General features: G+C 48.0%; 1 protein-coding gene across 1 annotated transcript in view; it reads left to right on the top strand.

Annotated features, from left to right (window-relative positions):
* The first annotated feature begins 699 nt into the window (after positions 1–699).
* SMAD9 (SMAD family member 9) overlaps positions 700–22,994 on the top strand; it is a 36,267-nt gene continuing 13,972 nt past the window's right edge. The window contains exon 1 of the mRNA XM_077298199.1: positions 700–857. The gene's annotated coding sequence lies outside the window, so the exon portion shown is untranslated. The remainder of the gene's footprint in view (positions 858–22,994) is intronic.

Genomic DNA, 22,994 nt, shown 5'->3' on the forward strand with positions numbered 1-22,994 from the left:
AGCCGGACGGTGACTGGTGGCAGCCGGACTGTGAATGGTGGCAACCGGACTGTGAATGGTGGCAAACGGACTGTGAATGGTGGCAAACGGACTGTGAATGGTGGCAAACGGACTGTGAATGGTGGCGGCCAGACTGTGATTGGTGGCCACCGGACTGTGAATGGTGGCCACCGGACTGTGACTGGGGCCGGCCGGACGGTGACTGGTGGCAGCCTGACGGTGAATGGTGGCAACCGGACGGTGAATGGTGGCGGCCGGACTGTGACTAGTGGCCGCCGAACGGTGACTGGTGGCAGCCTGACGGTGACTGGTGGCAGCCTGACGGTGAATGGTGGCAGCCGGACGGTGAATGGTGGCAGCCGGACGGTGAATGGTGGCAGCCGGACGGTGACTGGTGGCAGTGGTCTGCAAACGGATTTCATCTGGATTCTGAGTGAGAATTATTCTGTGGTGAGAATAGTTTGTCTTTCTGGCGCAGTGTTGTGCGGAGAGGACTGACCAGTGCCCCCTCACCACCTGGCCGCCATAAAGTCACATATAACGTTTGTCCTGCAGCCAGTGTGACCTCCATCACCTGCAGCCGCCACTAGCCCGGTCCCGGTGCCCGGCAGGCAGCAGTGCGGTGGCAGCAGTGTGTGGGAGACGTGTCCTGGGCCGCTGCCAGCTGTGCGCAGTAATGCTCCTGACAGCAGCCTGAGCGGCTCCAGCCTGACTGCCGCCTCGCCCTGTGCTCTGTTCTTCCCGCTCCTCCTCCTCCTCCTGCTGCTTCCTTCGTTGTTTCACATGCACAGGCGACCAGGGACCAACAGTGACTGGCCAGGGACCAGCAGTGACCGGCCCGGGCCACAGAAGCACAGGTAGGACCGCGGCTTCGTGTCCCATGTGCCAGCCATACGGTGCGGGGTCACACATGGAGGTGACAGCCTGGCGCTGGGCAGGATAGGGTTAAAGTCTGGCTGACTCCGCAGCGCTGTGGAATCACCTCGTTAGGCTGGTTCCGGATGGCCCAGCAGCAGACGGAGCACTGGTGTCTGCAGGACGTGGGCGCCCTCCTCCTAATACAGCAGTGCCCCCGTGTATACTGCCCCCGTGTATACTGCCTCTGTGTGCAGTGCCCCCGTGTATACTGCCCCCGTGTATACTGCCTCCGTGTATACTGGCCCCGTGTATACTGCCTCTGTGTATACTGCCTCTGTGTGCAGTGCCTCCGTGTATACTGCCTCTGTGTGCAGTGCCTCCGTGTATACTGCCTCCGTGTATACTGCCTCTGTGTGCAGTGCCCCCGTGTATACTGCCTCCGTGTATACTGCCTCCGTGTATACTGCCCCCGTGTATACTGCCCCCGTGTATACTGCCCCCGTGTATACTGCCCCCGTGTATACTGCCTCCGTGTATACTGCCTCCGTGTATACTGCCCCCGTGTATACTGCCTCCGTGTATACTGCCCCCGTGTATACTGCCCCCCGCACGTGTGCAGCCCGGCTGGGGTAGGGGAAGGGTCCCGAGTCTGCAGCACATGCGGGATAAACTACTACCCTCTTCTGTGACTTGTAGTCCCACAGTGGCCAGTGTGGTATCAGTGTCGCAGCTGGGCGCTAGTTGCTTTAGTGCAAGTGATTCGATATGACTTGCTGGGAGTTGTAGTCCCACGAGCAGCCAGAGCTATGACATGCTGGGAGTTGTAGTCCCACGAGGAACCAGAGCCTCCCTTTCTATGAGGAGTAGTTGATGCTGGAAGCTCCTGTGGAGAGCGGTGCAGCCCGGGCCGTGCAGGCTGTGGATGGAGGTCCGGACATATCGGCAGAGAGTGATAGATCGGGGAGGAGGAGGAGGAGAGGAGACAGCCTGACGCCAGCATTGTGATCAGGAGAAGCCGCTGCTCCCTGTACAAACACAGCGGCCGCTGACGTCCGAGCAGCCATCACTGAGCAGCACGGGGGCAGGGAGGAGTAGCCCGAGCTATACAGCCCCCGCACATGTACAGCCTATGTATACAGCCCCCGCACATGTACAGCCTATGTATACAGCCCCCGCACATGTACAGCCTATGTATACAGCCCCCGCACATGTACAGCCTATGTATACAGCCCCCGCATATACAGCCCCCGCACATGTACAGCCTATGTATACAGCCCCCGCACATGTACAGCCTATGTATACAGCCCCCGCACATGTACAGCCTATGTATACAGCCCCCGCACATGTACAGCCTATGTATACAGCCCCCGCACATGTACAGCCTATGTATACAGCCCCCGCATATACAGCCCCCGCACATGTACAGCCTATGTATACAGCCCCCGCACATGTACAGCCTATGTATACAGCCCCCGCACATGTACAGCCTATGTATACAGCCCCCGCATATACAGCCCCCGCACATGTACAGCCTATGTATACAGCCCCCGCACATGTACAGCCTATGTATACAGCCCCCGCACATGTACAGCCTATGTATACAGCCCCCGCACATGTACAGCCTATGTATACAGCCCCCGCACATGTACAGCCTACGTATACAGCCCCCGCACATGTACAGCCTATGTATACAGCCCCCGCACATGTACAGCCCCCGCATATACAGCCCCCGCACATGTACAGCCTATGTATACAGCCCCCATATATACAGCCCCCGCACATGTACAGCCTTCTATGTATACAGCCTTCTACATATACAGCCCCCGCACATGTACAGCCCCCCGCACATGTACAGCCCCCTACATGTACAGCCCCCCGCACATGTACAGCCCCCACATATACAGTCTTCTACATATACAGCCCCCCACATATACAGCCCCCCCGCACATGTACAGCCCCCTATATATACAGCCTTCTACATATACAGCCCCCCATACATGTGCAGCCCCCCATATATACAGCCTTCTACATATACAGCCCCTCACATGTACAGCCCCCGATATATACAGCCATCTACATATACAGCCCCCCCACACACACACACACATATACATCTACCACACATGTACAGCCAGGGCTGGACTGGTCATCTGGCAATTGTGGCAGATGCCAGAAGGGCCTGTCTGGTCATGGGCCGCCTTGTCTGCTACGTTGTTAGCAGAAACGGTTTCTTCAGACCCCCATACTGATAAGAGTTGTGATGGAGCACAAAGTTGCTGACTCCATCACTTACCCCAGCAGCCACGGGAATCATTAGAAATATTGGGCTTGTAGAAAATCTTCCTTTCCTTCATCCAGGGTATTATTAGTAATATATCCCATCTGGTTGGACGGGGACAACATGGGCCTGTGTGATTTCAAATGCCAGGACTGAATTTCAGCCTCAGTCTGTACCTATGTACTGCCCCCCACATACACAGCCCCCCACATACACGGCCCCCCACATACACGGCCCCCCACTACACAGCCCCCACATACACGGCCCCCCACATACACGGCCCCCCACATACACGGCCCCCCACATACACAGCCCCCACATACACGGCCCCCCACATACACGGCCCCCCACCACATACACAGCCCCCCCCATACACAGCCCCCCCACATACACAGCCCCCCCCACATACACGGCCCCCCACATACACGGCCCCCCACATACACAGCCCCCCCCACATACACAGCCCCCCCCACATACACGGCCCCCCACATACACGGCCCCCCCACATACACAGCCCCCCCCCCACATACACAGCCCTTCATATATGGCAAGAAGGAGAAAGCAGACAGTATATGTTTCAAATAGGTGGACAAATCTTTATTAGTTTAATTTAATATAACCAACAACTCCTCAAACATATTAAAAAAAGACGCAGAAAGAACAGACCGTAGAGCCCCCCATCCATCACATTCAGTACATCAGGCACAAATCTCTACAGCCTCATTAGTGGGGAGGAGCGTAATACAGGAACCATACAGGATTATAGGACATCCGACTGCTCATATGTGGGGGGCACGTTATGGTCCTTAATAAGGGGAGAGCCAGCCAGAGTCCATGCATAGGAGGCATCTTAGGCTAGGGTCACATTGCGTTTATGGCTGAGCGCTAACGGACAGCGTTGCACGGGGAACTTAACGGCGTGCACCGCGTCCGTTAGCGCTCCCATTGCCCGCAATGTTAAAGCGCATTGCTAGCGCGTGTCATTTTCGGCACGCGCTAGCGATGTGCCGGTCTTTTGTAGCGCGCCTCGGACGCTGCTTGCAGCGTCCGCGGCGCGCCCGAGGTCCGTTCCTCGCTCTCGCAGATCGGGGATCTGCGCTAGCGGGGACGTTTAACGCGACCCCGAAAAAGACATTGCGTTAGCGCAATCCGCTAGCGCTTAGCGCTAAACAGATTGCCCTAACGCAATGTGACCCTAGCCTTACCCAAGCATATGAGGAGAGGACGGAGTGGTCACACAGCAGATAATGGCCCCCAGCACATGTTTTGCATGTTTAGTCCATAGTGCTTTCTCAAGGAATTGACATCTGAGTGCAGTCCGATGGTTCACTTTCACCCATAGACTTGGGATCCACTCACATCGTGCTGCGATTGTTTTCTCATTCTGCATCACAGATCAGCACTGCTCCATAGTATAACATTGGGCCGAGTGCTGTCCGATAAAACCTCAAATAGCAGTCATCCGTGTTATGCGGTTGTGTGACTGTACCCATATAGCGCCATTAATTCCACAGCGCTTTACAGACATCATCATCACTGTCCCCATTGGGGCTCACAATCTAAATTACAGGGATAATATACGCAGTGATGTCACAGTACAGAGAATAATAAACACAGTGATGTCACAGTACAGGGATAATAAACAGTGATGTCACAGTACAAGGATAATAAACACTAATATCACAGTACAGTGTTTATTATCCTTGTTTATTAGGTAAACCACAAAATTATAAACGTCTGTAATCTTGTTGCTGTCGGTGGTCCTGGCGCTGCAGGGCACTATTGCAAATATTGTCGCTCTCTTGGCAGTGAGGCGGATTACTGCAGCATTGGTTTTGTGTTGTGATCTCCTTCAATAGTCAGGTCATGCAGCTGTTGTGATGACAGAGGTCGGCAGTGGCGCCAACAGTCCAAAAACAGTTTCTCTTATCATTCTCTCTGATGTGCCTATCATTCTTCAATTAAATTATTTTGGCAGCACATCTTTAAGCCTCCAGTATTCCGTATTAAACTGTGTTTTGACATCTAACACCCACTTTGGCACTGAAATGTCTGATTTTATAGGAAAGAATGTGAATTTTCGGTCCAAAAGAGTGACAAGTACTGTAAATATTGATGCGCTGTGTGTGCCATCAGACGGGAGGCGCAGAGTGGGGGGCCTGTGATTTTCTAAGCAGAATTAGGACAGGATGTGTGAATGGAATGAGATTTCATTTTCTGGAACAAAATATCTAACATATTAAAAAGTAAAGACAGCTTATCCATTGTGTAATAAAATGTTAGCGCATACTCAGGTGTCAATATATCTGGTTGCTGTCATCAGTCAATAAAATTCACTGCTTCAAGGAGATGCAGATCAATGCTGGTAATAAGGGTGTATGGCCATGTTATAAGATACAATGGTGATGGCTGCGCTGTAAGGCTGCGCTGTAAGGTTGCGCTCTAAGGCTGTACTGTAAGGCTGCACTGTAAGGCCTCTTTCACACTTGCGTCGTGTGAGATCCGTCGCAATGCGTCGTTTTGGGGAAAAAACGCATCCTGCAAATGTGCCCGCAGGATGCGTTTTTTTTTCCCATAGACTTGTATTGCTGACAGATCGCGACGTATGGCCATACGTCGCGTCCGTCGTGCACTGGATGCGTCGTGCTTTGGCGGACCGTCGGCACGAAAAAGCATTCAATGTAATGTTTTTTCGTACGTCGCGTCCGCCATTTCCAACCGCACATGCGAGGCCGGAACTCCGCCCCCTCCTCCCCGGGACATAGAATGGGCAGCGGATGAGTGGAAAAACTGCATCTGCTGCCCACGTTGTGCACAATTTTCACAACGTACATCAGTACGTCGGGCCGACGTATTGCGACGGCCCCGTACCGATACAAGTGTGAATGAAGCCTTAGGCCATGTTCACACTTTGCGGGTGACCTCTGCGGGTTCTCCCGCAGCGGATTTGATAAATCTGCAGGGCAAAACCGCTGCGGTTATCCCTGCAGATTTATCGCGGTTTGTTCCGCGGTTTCCGCTGCGGGTTTCCGCCTATACTATTGATGCTGCATATGCAGCAATATCAATAGTAATGTTAAAATAAAAAAAAAAAGTTTATATACTCACCCTCTGACGTCCCGATCTCCTCGGCGCTGCACCCGGCGGTCCGGTTCCAAAGATGATGTGCGAGAAGGACCCTTCGTGACGTCACGGTCATGTGACCGCAACGTCACCACAGGTCCTGTTCGCACAGCAACTCTGACCGGCCGGCCGCGTGCAGCGCTGAGAGGTGAGTATAACATGATTTTTTATTTTAATTCTTTTTTTTACACACTAATATGGTTCCCAGGGCCTGGAGGAGAGTCTCCTCTCCTCCACCCCGGGTACCACCTGCACATTATCCGCTTATTTCCCGCAACGTGGGCACAGCCCCATGCGGGAAGTAAGCGGTTCAATGCATTTCTATGGTTGCAGAATCGCAGCGATTCTGCACAAAGAAGTGACATGCTGCAGGTTGTAAACCGCTGCGTTTCTGCGCGGTTTTTCCCGCAGCATGTGCACTGCGGTTTGCGGTTTCCATAGGGTTTACATGTTAATGTAAACGCAATGGAAATTGCTGCGGACCCGCAGCATCAAAAAGCTGCGGATCCGCGGTAAAAACCACAAAGTGTGAACATGGCCTTAGGCTGCGCTGTAAGGCTGCTGTTCTGTAAGGCTGTGCTGTAAGGCTGCGCTGTAAGGCTGCGCTGTAAGGCTGCGCTGTAAGGCTGAACTGTAAGGCTGCTATTCTGTAAGGCTGTACTGTAAGGCTGCGCTGTAAGGCTGCTGTTCTGTAAGGCTGTACTGTAAGGCTGCGCTGTAAGGCTGTGCTGTAAGACTGCGCTGTAAGGCTGCTGTTCTGTAAGGCTGCACTGTAAGGCTTTGCTGTAAGGCTTTGCTGTAAGGCTGCGCTGTAAGGCTGCACTATAAGGCTGCGCTGTAAGGCTGCGCTGTAAGGCTGCGCTGTAAGGCTGCACTGTAATAAGACTGCACTGTAAGGCTGTGCTGTAAGGCTGTGCTGTAATGCTGCTGTTCTGTAAGGCTGTGCTGTAAGGCTGTGCTGTAAGGCTGCACTGTAATAAGGCTGTGCTGTAAGGCTGCTTTTCTGTAAGGCTGCGCTGTAAGGCTGTAATGTGAGGCTGTGCTGTAAGGCTGTGCTGTAAGGCTGCGCTGTAAGGCTGCACTGCAATAAGACTGCACTGTAAGGCTGTGCTATAAGGCTGCGCTGTACGGCTGTACTGTAAGGCTGTGCTATAAGGCTGCGCTGTAAGGCTGTGCTGTAAGGCTGCTGTTATGTAAGGCTTCACTGTAATGCTGCTGTTCTGTAAGGCTGCATTGTAAGGCTGTACTGTAAGGCTGTGCTGTAAGGCTGCTGTTCTGTATGTACTGTAAGGCTGCACTGTAAGGCTGTACTGTAAGGCTGAGCTGTAATAAGACTGCACTGTAAGGCTGTGCTATAAGGCTGTACTGTAAGGCTGTGCTGTAAGGCTGTACTGTAAGGCTGTACTGTAATAAGACTGCACTGTAAGGCTGTGCTATAAGGCTGCGCTGTACGGCTGTACTGTAAGGCTGTGCTGTAAGACTACTGTAAGGCTGCACTGTAAGGCTGCTGTACTGTAAGGCTGTGCTGTAAGGCTGCGCTGTAAGGCTGTACTGTAAGACTGCACTGTAAGGCTGTGCTATAAGGCTGCGCTGTACGGCTGTTCTGTAAGGCTGTACTGGAAGGCTGTGCTGTAAGGCTGCGCTGTAAGTCTGCACTGTAATAAGACTGCACTGTAAGGCTGCTATAAAGCTGTGCTGTACTGTAAGGCTGTGCTGTAAAGCTGTGCTATAAGGCTGTACTGTAAGGCTGCACTGTAAGGCTGCACTGTAATAAGACTGCACTGTAAGCCTGTGCTATAAGGCTGCGCTGTACGGCTGTACTGTTAGGCTGAGCGATAAGGCTGCGTTGTAAGGCTGAACTGTAAGGCTGTGCTGTAAGTGTGTACTGTAAGGCTGCACTGTAATAAGACTGCACTGTAAGGCTGTGCTGTAAGGCTGCACTGTAATAAGGCTGCACTGTAAGGCTGTACTGTAAGGCTGTACTGTAAGGCTGTGCTGTAAGGCTGCGCTGTAAGGCTGCTGTTCTGTAAGGCTGCGCTGTAAGGCTAGTTTCACACTAGCGTTTTGAGGAGCTGCGGAGGGCTGCGGACTTCCTCCGTGAAGCCCCGCCATCGGCCGCTAGCTCCGCCTACTTCTGCATGCAGCCTGCGTACCCATCTTTAACATTAGGTACGCAGGTCGTGGGGCTGTATGCGGATGCTTCCGCATGTGTCGTTTTGACGATGCGTAGAAAAAAAAATTGCTACAAGCTGCGTCCTACGCTGGTCGCCACATCGTCAAAACGACGCATGCGGAAGCATCCGCATACAGCGGCACGACCTGCGTACCTAATGTTAAATATAGGTACGCAGGCTGCATGCAGAAGTAGGCGGAGCTAGTGGCGAAGGGGCGGCCGAGGGCGGGGCTTCACAGAGGAAGTCCGCAGCCGTCCGCAGCTCCTCAAAACGCTAATGTGAAACCGGCCTAAGGCTGCACTGTAATAAGACTGCACTGTAAGGCTGTGCTGTAAGGCTGCTGTTCTGTAAGGCTGCACTGTAAGGCTACTTTCACAAATCCGTCGGTACGGGGACGTCGCAAACCATTGGCCCGATGTACCGACGGACGTTGTGCTAAATTTTGCACAACGTGGGCAGCGGATGCAGTTTTACAATGCATCCGCTGCCCATTGTGATGAGCGGGGAGGAGGGGGCGGAGTTCCAGCCGCACATGCGCGGTCGGAAATGGCGGATCCGACGGACAAAAAACGTTACATTGAACAAATTTTTTGTCACGACGGACCGCTAAAACACAACGCATCTGTCGCAACGACGGATGCGACGTGTGGCCATCCGTCGCAATCCGTCCATTAAAGTGTATGGCAAAAAAACGGATCCTGCGGGCACATTTGCAGGATCCGTTTTTTGCCATAACGATGGAGTGCGACGGAGGCAAAAAGACGAAAGCGTGAAAGTAGCCTAAGGCTGCGCTGTAAGGCTGTACTGTAAGGCTGCTGCTCTGTAAGGCTGTGCTGTAAGGCTGCACTGTAATAAGACTGCACTGTAAGGCTGTGCTGTAAGGCTGCACTGTAAGGCTGCTGCTCTGTAAGGCTGTGCTGTAAGGCTGCACTGTAATAAGACTGCACTGTAAGGCTGTGCTGTAAGGCTGCTGTTCTGTAAGGCTGCACTGTAATGCTGTGCTGTAAGGCTGTGCTGTACAGCTGTACTGTAAGGGTGTGCTATAAGGCTGTGGTGTAAGGCTGTGCTGTAAGGCTGTACTGTAATAAGACTGCACTGTAAGGCTGTGCTTTAAGGCTGCTGTTCTGTAAGGCTGCACTGTAATGCTGTGCTGTAAGGCTGCGCTGTACAGCTGTACTGTAAGGGTGTGCTATAAGGCTGTGCTGTAAGGCTGTGCTGTAAGGCTGTACTGTAAGGCTGCTGCTCTGTAAGGCTGCTGCACTGTAAGGCTGCACTGTAAGGCTGTACTGTAAGGCTGCACTGTAAGGCTGTGCTGTAAGGCTGCACTTGTAATAAGACTGCACTGTAAGGCTATGCTGTAAGGCTGCTGTTCTGTAAGGCTGTACTGTAAGGCTGCTGCTCTGCAAGGCTGCACTGTAAGGCTGCACTGTAAGGCTGTACTGTGAGGCTGCTGTTCTGTAAGGCTGCACTGTAAGGCTGTGCTGTAAGGCTGCACTGTAAGGCTGCGCTGTAAGGCTGCACTGTATTAAGACTGCACCGTAAGGCTGTACTGTAAGGCTGCGCTGTAATGCTGCACTGTAATAAGACTGCACTGTACGGCTGTACTGTAAGGCTGTGCTATAAGGCTGCTGTACTGTAAGGCTGCACTGTAATAAGACTGCACTGTAAGGCTGCTATAAGGCTGTGCTGTATGGCTGTACTGTAAGGCTGCACTGTAAGGCTGAACTGTAAGGCTGCACTGTAAGGCTGCACTGTAATAAGACTGCACTGTAAGGCTGTGCTATAAGGCTGTGCTGTACAGCTGTACTGTAAGGCTGTGCTGTAAGGCTGAACCGTAAGGCTGCGCTGTAAGGCTGCACTGTAATAAGACTGCACTGTAAGGCTGTGCTATAAGGCTGTGCTGTACGGCTGTACTGTAAGGCTGTGCTATAAGGCTGTGCTGTAAGGCTGCACTGTAAGGCTGCCCTGTAATAAGACTGCACTGTAAGGCTGTGGTATAAGGCTGTGCTGTACGGCTGTACTGTAAGGCTGTGCTATAAGGCTGTACTGTAAGGCTGTGCTGTAAGGCTGCCCTGTAATAAGACTGCACTGTAAGGCTGTGGTATAAGGCTGCGCTGTATGGCTGTACTGTAAGGCTGCACTGTAAGGCTGTGCTGTAAGGCTGTGCTGTAAGGCTGCACTGTGATGCTGCACTGTGATGCTGTGCTGTAAGGCTGTACTGTAAGGCTGTGGTGTAAGGCTGTTCTGTAAGGCTGTGCTGTAAGGCTGCCCTGTAATAAGATTGCACTGTAAGGCTGTGGTATAAGGGTGCGCTGTAAGGCTGTACTGTAAGGCTGCACTGTAAGGCTGTGCTGTAAGGCTGTACTGTAAGGCTGCACTGTGATGCTGCACTGTGATGCTGCGCTGTAAGGGTATGTGCACACGTAGAAAGGAGCTCTGTGGATTTTTCCGCAGCAGATTTTAGAAATCCGCAGGTAAAAGGCACTGAGTTTTACCTGCGGATTTACCGCAGATTTACGGCGGTTTTTATGCAGAATTTGTGCGGATTCCACCTGCGGTTTTACACCTGCGGATTCCTATAGAGGAGCAAGTGTAAACCGCAGCGGAATCCGCACAAAGAATTGATATGCTGCGGAATGTAACCCGCAGCGTTTGCGCGCGTTTTTTTCCACAGCATGGGCACTGCGGATTGAGTTTTCCATTGTACTGTAAACGCATGGAAAGCTGCTGCGGACCCGCAGCAAAATCCGCAACGTGTGCACATAGCCTAAGGCTGTGCTATAAGGCTGCTGTATGGCTGTACTGTAAGGCTGTGCTATAAAGCTGTACTGTGAGGCTGCTGTGGAGACCTTCAATGTTTACTATGCTCTTTACTGTGCAAACTAAAACCTAATTGCCTGCTGCCATTAAATCTTGCTTCATGTCTTTTGCAGTCACTGAGGAGTTTTTGATCACCTGCCTCAGAAATCTGGTGGCAACAGGCGATGGCTTCCTCTTCCTATTATGTGCAGGTAGTGTAGAGAGTGTCACAAAACCTTTTGTTGCTTAAACCTGTGTAAGGCTACGTTCACATTCGCGTTGTGCGCCGCAGCGTCGGCGACGCAACGCACAACGCAAACAAAAACGCAGCAAAACGCATGCAAAACGCTGCGTTTTGCGCCGCATGCGTCCTTTTTTTGGTTGATTTTGGACGCAGCAAAAATGCAACTTGCTGCGTCCTCTGCGCCCGGACGCGTTCGCCGCAGTGACGCATGCGTCGCAAAACGCAAGTGCAACGCATGTCCATGCGCCCCCATGTTAAATATAGGGGCGCATGACGCATGCGGCGACGCTGCGGCGCAGACCGCAAATGTGAACGTAGCCTAAGGCCACGTTCACACGTTCAGTATTTGGAGAGTATTTTACCTCAGTATTTGTAAGCCAAAACCAGGAGTGGAACAGTCGGAGGAAAAGTATAATAGGAACACGTCACCACTTCTGTATTTATCACCCACTCCTGGTTTTGGCTTACAAATCCTAAGGTAAAATACTGACCAAATACTGAACGTGGCCTCACTGAGTTAATATACTCACTAGTGATGAGCGAGTATACTCGTTGCTCGGGTGGTCTCCGAGTATTTGTGACTGCTCGGAGATTTAGTTTTCATCGCTGCAGCTGAATGATTTACAGCTAGTAGACAGCTTGATTACATGTGGGGATTCCCTAGCAACCAGGCAACTCCCACATGTACTCATCCTGGCTAGTAGCTGTAAATCATTCAGCTGTGTCAACAAAAACTAAATCTCCAAGCAGTCACAAATACTCAAAGACCACCCGAGCAAACGAGTACACTCGCTCATCACTAATACTCACCGATCGCCATATTCCCCGATTTCCAGCGCCGCTCTGGTCCTCTTCTGGGTCACGTGACAGATATTCCAACTTGCAGCCTCAGACATAGAGCACAGTGTAAGGCTGCAACTTGGAATATCTGTCACGTGACCCAGAAGAGGACCAGAGCGGTGCTGGAAATCGGGGAAGACGGCGATCAGGGTTGCCAACTTTTTATTTTTTCTGGATGGCTTATCAAAAAATCATGGACAGACATTGTTTTACAGACACATTGGAAACCCGTAACAAATAATTGTGATACATGTCTGCAGCCCATAATTCTGATAAGAAAACATTAGCTACATTCACTGTAAACTGTAAAATAATAATTACAGTCAGATTTATTTGTATAATTTTCAAATGCCTCAAATTTTTTTACGGACAGGAAAAAAAAGTGCCCTATTTTTGCAGCCTGTTCAGGATTTTCTGTACGGTCTGCAACCCTGACAGCTATCAGTGAGTAAATTGCCACACTTACACTACATTACATATACCTTTACACAGGTTGGCAATAAAAAGACAATTACGGTAACTGCTTCTTTAAAGCACCACTTCATCATGTTTTTTGTTTTTTTTTCACAGCCATAGTGGTATCACTAATGTTTGTTCCCTGCCTGTAGTATTACACTCATCAGTTGCGATCTTCTGCTGTTCTCGGCTCGGCCCTGGTCAGTCTTCTGCAGTTTGTGACTTGCCGGCTCGTTCCACTCTTTGCCGGAAGTCACAACTCAATGTAAGTCTATGAGGCCAGAACCAGGGGCACATTGACTTGCATTAAGAGCTTGTGACCTTTATCTCTGACTTCCAGTCACTCAGAAATTGTGGTGACAAGATGGCGGCGCTGGACTGGAGCGGCGCCGGGAAGAGCAGAAGACCGCTGCTGGTATTTTACTACAGGGAGGGAATATGGGGAGAAATAGAAAAAAATACCAGAGGATGCTATCTTTTTGCATTCTTTTCATCATTTTCTGCAAGTCAATGACCCATTCTTTATTTTTTTTAAGCAACATTCCAGCGTTTCTTTTTATTTCAGCCCTGGATTGGTGCCAGTAATGTAAAGTCAACGACCATAGTCTTGTCTTCAGCTCTTCCCAGTGTCACTCTGGTCACCCAGCACCATCTTGTAACTGAAACTTCTGAGTGACCGGAAGTCAGAGGTAACGATCACAAGCTCTCAGTGTAAGTCTATAAGATCCTCGTTCTGCCTCGTAGACTTACAGTGAGTTGTGACATCTGGATCACCCAGCAAACACTGGTCACAAACTGGTGGAGACCGATGGGAACGGCGCTGAGAACAGATGAAGATGGTGACTGGTAAGTAAAAGACTAGGGGCGGGGAACTTGGCTTAGTAGCTCAACTCCAGTGCTGCTTTAAACTCTTTGAAACGCTCTCTTGACTTCACAATCATTAGTCCCCTAGCCAGTCCAGGTATTTGATGTGTTATATCTCAAGCACATCTAATGCAACAAATGAAGCCCTAGATCAGTCACATTGGCGGTGCTTGAGACAACGATGTGTGACAGATAGGTAATGGATAAGCTTGGCACTATATACAGTGCAATAGTCTTTGTAGACGGCAGAGCAGACGCTGTGTCTCCAGAAGGCAGGTAAATTCTAGCCCTCCATAGTGGAGGCTCTTTCATCCATGTGTGGCCACTTCCCTGTGAGCTTCTATGGAGGCAGAGAGTGACAGCCGGGTGACGCACATCATCCATGGTGATAACAGCCTGCTGCGGTGTTGGAGCGCTCACCTGCCGGTCACATCCTGCTGAATACCTAAGCATTGACTAAGTGACTAGTCTGGCAGCCGCTCCATTCTCGTGTATCTTCGGTGCGCACTTCTATTTTGTCTTCATTGAACCGCTCCTTAACCATTTACCAGAACATGACGTCTTTAGAGCGAGGCTTCTCCACAGCACATCGACCATAGCAGACATTCTTCCCTGACTACATCATTGTTCACTCTCAGAAATAGCGCTGGCCATTTGTGGCAGCGGCGTTGTGTAACGTGCAGGTGTAGTAGGATTTGTTGTAGGATTTTGCTTTGTATTGTTTCTCACAGTTAGAGAAATGTCTTATTAGTATGGTCACTAATGTACATAACTGGGATTGTCACCCATGGCCTCAGTGACTGATACCTGCTGTATACGGACTGACGCCTGCAGCCATTGTAAACAGAACTGATCCTGGAACGACTCGGCGCTATGGGGGTGAGGATATATTAGTACATTATTGTTGCCTGTGTGTCTTGGACAACCCCTTTAATAAAGGAGAGTCTGTGATTCAGGATGTCCATTAAAGGGAATCTTATCACCAACTTTTCTACCCCATCTGACAGCTGCATGAGGTATGGGGCATAGACCCTGATTCCAGCTATATGTCACTTACTGGGCTGCATGTTGCAGTTTTGATCAAATCCGTTTTCTCTGTTACAAATCTAGCAGTTCTCTGTATGCTGTGCACTGTATAACCCTTCCTAAACCACTGATTGGCTGCTTCATGTGTACACTGTGCATAGGCAGAAAGCTGCAAATCAGTGGTGTGGGCAGGGTTATACAGAGATGATGAATATGGAGGATTATAAGGCAGCAGGTTTACTATATCATTAGTGATAATATCCTGCTAATAAAACTACTGCAAGCAACCTAATTAGTTACACATGGCTGGAATCAGGGGCCCTGTCTCTACATTATACTTGTTTCAGATTAGGAAGTAAAAACCGGATGACAGATTCCCTTTAATTTGTGAGAGCTACAGAGAGCCTCTCTGGAGGACCCAGCACATTACACAGTCAGTACATTGATTTCAATATCCAACATGTAATACTTTTACTGTTCTGTTGACTGTCGATGGAGCTGTATGAGGCCTTGTTTTTGGTGAGGTGAACTAGCGTTTTTATTGATATGATTTTGAGATACAAGTGACATCTTGATCGTTCTGTGCTCCATCATCATTTCTTGAGATGACGGGCGGAGAGGGGACCCGGAGCAGGAACTGGTACCGGGCCCCCCCTCCAGCTCACGCGCCTCATAGCAGGCGCGAGGCCAGCCGCCATTGGCAGTGCGCCACTACCTGAACCTGTTTGATCATTTGTACTACATACTTCAATCACTGCTGTTAAGATGAAGGTACTGAGTGTATTACACAGCCCGCACGTTCCTGGCATGGAGCAGGCTCAGCTCCTGAGCCCGATCTATACATATACAGTTACTCCATGAAATAATAATACATCATGGGGTAGGAAGGGGTTAATAATGTATGCAATAATGTATATTATGAAATCTGGTGACAGATCGAATGACATAGCTAATGGAGACAAGAATGGTGCGGTTTTCGGAAAACATAATCTTTTCTTCTGAAGTCAGTGGTGGTTGAAGATCTCAGAACTCCCCAGTGTGACCTTCTCCTTACAAATCCGCCCCTCCACCACCAAAATCAGCTTTCAGCGTTAACACAGGAAATACAGTAACATTCCTTTAATTTGCGCAGTTGATTCATCTGTCCCGATATCGCAGGGCACGCGCGGCCCCCGCCATATCTCTCCACGCTCTTGGCTCCATTCCCACTGACTAGTGAGCTGCTCGGCTTCACACTGATGTCACCGGCTAGACATTTTACTTGAATGAAAAGGGATCAATGTTCTTCTCTCGTCCTCTCCGAAACTAAACATTGGTGTAATGTTGTCAGTGATGTCTCATCTTCATGATGCAAAACTAATAAAGGTCACAGAATGTCTGCTAATGCTCGTCTGGCCGGCAGCGGGTGTGATGTGTGTGGCGTTAGCACACCTATAGATGTGGCGCTGCGGACTCTAAGGCCCCTTTCACACATCAGTTTTTTGCCATCAGTTGCAATCCATTGAATTTTGAAAAAAAACGGATCCAGCGACTGATGCCGCCGGATCGTTTTTTTTCTCATAGACTTGTATTAGAGATGGATTGCGACAGATGGCCTCACGTTTCATCCGTCGCTCACCGGATCCGTAAAAAATCGTCTGTCCGGCGGCCGGAGACAGACAAAGTAACTTTTTTTGTGTCCGTTGAAAAAACGGACAGCGACGGATCCATCACCATCCGTTGTTTGCTAGAATGGAAGCCTATGGCACCGGATCCGTCAAATGACGGAATCCTGCGACAGATTCCATTTTTTTTAAACTGATCGTGCTCCGATTTTTTTAGGATCCAATTAGCCGGATCAGCTAGTCGGATATGGCAAAAAAACGGATCCGTCGGATCAGTTTTTCACAATCTGCGACGGATCCATTTTTTCAAAATTCGACGGATTGTGACTGATGGCAAAAAACTGATGTGTGAAAGGAGACGAAGAGGATTGGGGAGAAGTCGAGAAACCGCTACAAAAATGTACAGTACAATGCAGAGATAAACGAGGGGCCGGGATAACGTTAAGGCTGTTAGGACCTCCAATTCTTGACCAGGCAGATTTTCATTTTTTTTTTATGCTTGCGGTTTAAATAGCTATAAAAATATTTTGCGTTCAAATAGCTAAATATTTTTTACACCTACCGTATTTTTTTTTTTTTGTGATACATGGAGCTTAATTTTTTATTTTTTTTGCCGATATCAGGTGATATCAGTTGGGAAATAAAGGAAATATTTTTCCCATTTTTTTGCTTTTTTTATGACCACAAAGGAGCACCAAAATACATTTTTAAAAATGTTGTTCTCATTTCTGTAACAATTATCTTTATATTCTGGACACTTTTTTTTATACACTGCTCAAAAAAATAAAGAGAACACTAAAATCCCACATCCTAGATATCACTGAATGAAATATTCCAGTTGTAAATCTTTATTCAGTATATAGTGGAAAGCGTTGAGAACAATAAAACCTAAAAATGATCAATGTAAATCACAACTAATATAATATGGAGGTCTGGAGTTGGAATGATGCTCAAAATCAAAGTGGAAAATCAAATTACAGGCTGATCCAACGTCAGTGGACATGCCTCAAGACAAGGAAATGATGCTCAGTAGTGCATGTGTGGCCTCCACGTGCCTGTATGATCTCCCTACAACGCCTGGGCATGCTACTGATGAGGCGGCAGATGGTCTCCTGAGGGATCTCCTCCCAGACCTGGACTAAAGCATCCGCCAACTCCTGGACAGTCTGTGGTGCAACGTGACGTTGGTGGATGGAGCGAGACATGATGTCCCAGTGTTCAATCGGATTCAGGTCTGGGGAACGGGCGGGCCAGTCCATAGCTTCAATGCCTTCATTCTGCAGGTACTGCTAACACACTCCAGCCACAGGAGGTCTGGCATTGTCCTGCATTAGGAGGAACCCAGGGCCAACCGCACCAGCATATGGTCTCACAAGGGGTCTGAGGATCTCATCTCGATACCTAATAGCAGTTAGGCTACCTCTGGCGAGCACATGGAGGGCTGTGCGGCCCTCCAAAGAAATGCCACCTCACACCATTACTGACCCACTGCCAAACCGGTCATGCTGAAGGAGGTTGCAGGCAGCAGATCGCTCTCCACGGCGTCTCCAGACTCTGCCATGTCTGTCATATGTGCTCAGTGTGAACCTGCTTTCATCTGTGAAGAGCACAGGGCACCAGTGGCGAATTTGCCAATCCTGGTGTTCTGTGTCAAATGCCAAGCGTCCTGCACGGTGTTGGGCTGTGAGCACAACCCCCATCTGGGGACGTCGGGCACTCAGACCATCCTCATGGAGTTGGTTTCTAACCGTTTGTGCAGACACCTGCACATTTGTGGCCTGCTGGAGGTCATTTTGCAGGGCTCTGGCAGTGCTCCTCCTGTTCATCCTTGCACAAAGGTAGAGGTAGCGGTCCTCCTGCTGGGTTGTTGCCCTCCTATGGCCGCCTCCACGTCTCCTGGTGTACGCCTGTCTCCTGGTAGCGCCTCCAGCCTCTGGACACTACGCTGACAGACACAGCAAACCTTCTTGCCACAGCTCACATTGATGTGCCATCCTGGATGAGCTGCACTACCTGAGCCACTTGTGTGGGTTGTAGAGTCCGTCTCATGCTACCACTAGTGTGAAAGCACAAACAATATTCAAAAGTGACCAAAACATCAGCCAGAAAGCATTGGTACTGAGATGTGGTCTGTGGTCCCCACCTGCAGAACCACTCCTTTATTGAGTGTGTCTTGATAATTGCCAATAATTTCCATCTGCTGTCTATTCCATTTGCACAACAGCATGTGAAATTGATTGACAATCAGTGTTGCTTCCTAAGTGGACAGTTTGATTTCACAGAAGTTTGATTTACTTACATTATATTCTATAAGGAGGTGGGCTGTATTATATCCTGTTCGGGGCTACATTATATTCTATGGGGGGGCTGTATTATATTTATATTCTATGAGGGGTGATTGCATCATACTCTATGAGGGGGCTACATTATACTACACTGTGTGCAGAATTATTAGGCAAGTTGTATTTTAGAGGATTATTTTTATTATTGATCAACAACTGTGTTCTCAATCAACCCAAAAGACTAAATATCAAAGCTTAATATTTTTGGAAGTTGGAGTGGTTTTTTTAGATTTGGCTATCTTAGGAGGATATCTGTTTGTGCAGGTAACTATTACTGTGCAGAATTATTCGGCAACTTAATAAAAAACAAATATATTCCCATCTCACTTGTTTATTTTCACCAGGTAAACCAATATAACTGCACAAAATTTAGAAATAAACATTTCTGGCATGCTAAAACAAAACCCCCAAAAATTCGTGACCAATATAGCCACCTTTCTTTATGATGACACTCAACAGCCTCCATCCATAGATTCTGTCAGTTGCTTGATCTGTTTACGATCAACATTGCGTGCAGCAGCCACCACAGCCTCCCAGACACTGTTCCGAGAGGTGGACTGTTTTCCCTCCCTGTAGATCTCACATTTTATGAGGGACCACAGGTTCTCTATGGGGTTCAGATCAGGTGAACAAGGGGGCCATGTCATTATTTTTTCTTCTTTGAGACCTTTACTGGCCAGCCACGATGTGGAGTAGTTGGAGGCATGTGATGGAGCATTGTCCTGAATGAAAATCATGGTTTTCTTGAACGATAGCGACTTCTTCCTGTACCACTGCTTGAAGAAGTTGTCTTCCAGAAACTGGCAGTAGGTCTGGGAGTTGAGCTTCACTTCATCCTCAACCCGAAAAGGTCCCACAAGTTCATCTTTGATGATACCAGCCCATACCAGTACCTCCACCTCCACCTTGCTGGCGTCTGAGTCGGAGTGGAGCTCTCTGCCCTTTACTGATCCAGCCTCTGGCCCATCCATCTGGCCCATCAAGAGTCACTCTCATTTCATCAGTCCATAAAACCTTTGAAAAGTCAGTCTTAAGATATTTCTTGGCCCAGTCTTGACGTTTTATCTTATGTTTCTTGTTCAAAGGTGGCCGTTTTTCAACCTTCCTTACCTTGGCCATGTCCCTGAGTATTGCATACCTTGTGCTTTTTGTTACGTTGCAGCTCTGAAATATGGCAAAACTGGTGGCAAATGGCATCTTGGTAGCTTCACGCTTGATTTTCCTCAATTCATGGGCAGTTATTTTGCGCCTTTTTTGCCCAACATGCTTCTCGCGACCCTGTTGGCTATTTGCCATGAAACTCTTGATTGTTCGGTGATCACGCTTCAAAAGTTTGGCAATTTCAAGACTGATGCATCCCTCTGCAAGACATCTCACAATTTTGGACTTTTCAGAACCCGTCAAATCTCTCTTCTGACCCATTTTGCCAAAGGAAAGGAAGTTGCCTAATAATTAAGCACACCTTATATAGGGTTTTGATGTTATTAGACAACACCCCTCCTCATTACAGAGACGCACATCACCTGATTTACTTAATTGGTAGTTGGCTCTCAAGCCTGAACAGCTTGGAGTAGGACAACATGTATAAAAAGTATCATGTGATCCAAAAAACAACTTGCCTAGTGTATATGGGGGGCTGCATTATACTCTATGGGGAGGTTACATTATGCTCTGTGGGGGGGGTTACATTATACTCTGTGGGGTGGTGGCTGCATTATACTATATGTGGGCTGAGTTATACTGTATCGAGGACTATGGGGAATACATTATACTATATGAAGAACTATGGGGTGCATTATACTATGGGAAGTGAATAGTACTACATGGATGACTATGGCGGTGCATTATACTATATGGAGCACTCTGAGAAGTGTATTATGCTATATGGAGGACTGAGGAGTATATTTTAATATATGGAGAACTATGAGGAGTGTATTATACTATATGGAGCAGAGGTGTCAAACTGCATTCCTCGAGGGCCGCCAACAGGTCATGTTTTCAGGATTTCCTTAGCATTCCACAAGGTGCTGGAATCATTCTGTGCAGGTGATTAAATTATCACCTGTGCAATACAAGGAAATCCTGAAAACATGACCTGTTGGCGGCCCTCGAGGAATGCAGTTTGACACCTCTGATATGGAGGACTATGGGAAGTGTATAATACTATATGGAGGACTATGAGGAGTGTATTATACTATATGGAGGACCATGGGGCATATTATATTATATGGAGGACTATGGGGTGTGCATTTTACAATATGGAGGACTGTGGTGCACATTATAATATATGGAGGAGTATGGGGTGTATTATACTAAACAAGCAAAATGCTGCATATTCATTGGGTCATTGGATTGTTTATGCCGGAATACAAATCATTGTTCTCAGCAGCACATCGCCGGTGTAAACTGTAGATGTGCTGCTGATAATATGATACTGTATGGTGATCTGTTAGTGATCGTTCTGTCCCATCATTATTCCTCAGATGGTGGAAAGAGGCCGGGAAACAAGCGTCCAACGACTTCAGTATTGTCGATCACACTCGTTTATCAGCCTGAACACAGCGCATGTAAATACAACCGAAATGCTTCTGTGTGATGTGCAATATGTTGGCATTTGGGGCCCCATTTTAAACTTTGCCTAGGGCCCCACTTTGCCTAAAACCGGCCCAGGTTTTGGATGATATTTTAACCCCGCTGGTAATACTGTAAGAAGGTTGAGAGACTTTGAAGGAATTGTCCACTTTAGACAAACATTTAAAAAATATATATATATATTCAGGTATTTCTCCATTTAATTGATGGAGAAAGGTTGAACGTGATGGAACGAGGTCTATTTTCAACCTATGTAACTATGTGTTTTGCAAATTAAAAATAAAATAGCCAAGTGGAAAAATCATAAGATAATGAAGGCTGGTGATGTGGGGTGTTGGGGATGTCATTGCTGCCCGATTGTGAAAAAAAAAAAAAGCATCAACACTGCAGAGGTTTTATGGAAACTTGATGTTACTGTTTTTTATTCATTTCCCTTAATTGTTTTCTGGACAATGCTGCCCCTGTAACATAAATTTCTTTCTTCGTGCCCTATTCTTTGCCAATACTGGTTTGACCAATACTGGTATTTTTATGACTATAAACTATAAAGTGATGTAAATGTGATCTAAAGGTCATCAAATGTATAACCAAAACATAATATTATGCATTATCACTGCTGAGAAAAGTAAGTTTCCCTTTGTTTCCATCCACACATTTACAGTAACTAATCAGTCTTCTGTTTTTAGCTTTGAAAAATGTTTTCATGTTTTTAGAATAATTTTAAAAAATTGCCATTTGTACTAATTCAGCCGCAAAAGTATTGAGAGGAAATTGGGTTATTAGCGACAGACCATGGGGCCGGTGAGTCGGCCCCTCCATCGTGACACTTTCTGCGATATCTGTATCCTGTATGAAAATATTATTTTCAACTGTGATAGAACAGGTAGAACCAACAAAGAGAAAAATGTGCCAAGGGAAAGAGTACATCAAAATGTTTTAATAAAAATATAATTTTATTCAATAATTTTCTTTAAAAGCAAATGACATACTATATATTCAGAGCAAACAGCCGGGTAGCAGGTACAGACCACGAAGAAATGTGGTGGGTGAGCTAATCAAATAATGTGTGTATATACAGTCATGGCCAAAAGTATTCACACCCCTGCAATTCTGTCAGATAATACTCAGTTTCTTCCTGAAAATGATTGCAATCACAAATTCTTTGGTATTATTATCTTCATTTAATTTGTCTTAGATGAAAAAACACAAAAGAGAATGAAGCAAAAAGCAAAACATTGATCATTTCACACAAAACTCCAAAAATGGGCCAGACAAAAGTATTGGCACCCTCAGCCTAATACTTGGTTGCACAACCTTTAGCCAAAATAACTGCAACCAACCGCTTCCGGTAACCATCAATGAGTTTCTTACAATGCTCTGCTGGAATTTTAGACCATTCTTCTTTGGCAAACTGCTCCAGGTCCCTGATATTTGAAGGGTGCCTTCTCCAAACTGCCATTTTTAGATTTCTCCACAGGTGTTCTATGGGATTCAGGTCTGGACTCATTGCTGGCCACCTTAGAAGTCTCCAGTGCTTTCTCTCAAACCATTTTCTAGTGCTTTTTGAAGTGTGTTTTGGGTCATTGTCCAGCTGGAAGACCCATGACCTCTGAGGGAGACCCAGCTTTCTCACACTGGGCCCTACATTATGCTGCAAAATTTGTTGGTAGTCTTCAGACTTCATAATGCCATGCACACGGTCAAGCAGTCCAGTGCCAGAGGCAGCAAAGCAACCCCAAACCATCAGGGAACCTCGGCCATATTTGACTGTAGGGACCGTGTTCTTTTCTTTGA

This window comes from Ranitomeya variabilis, chromosome 3 (assembly GCF_051348905.1).
Source record: "Ranitomeya variabilis isolate aRanVar5 chromosome 3, aRanVar5.hap1, whole genome shotgun sequence".
NCBI lineage: Eukaryota > Metazoa > Chordata > Amphibia > Anura > Dendrobatidae > Ranitomeya > Ranitomeya variabilis.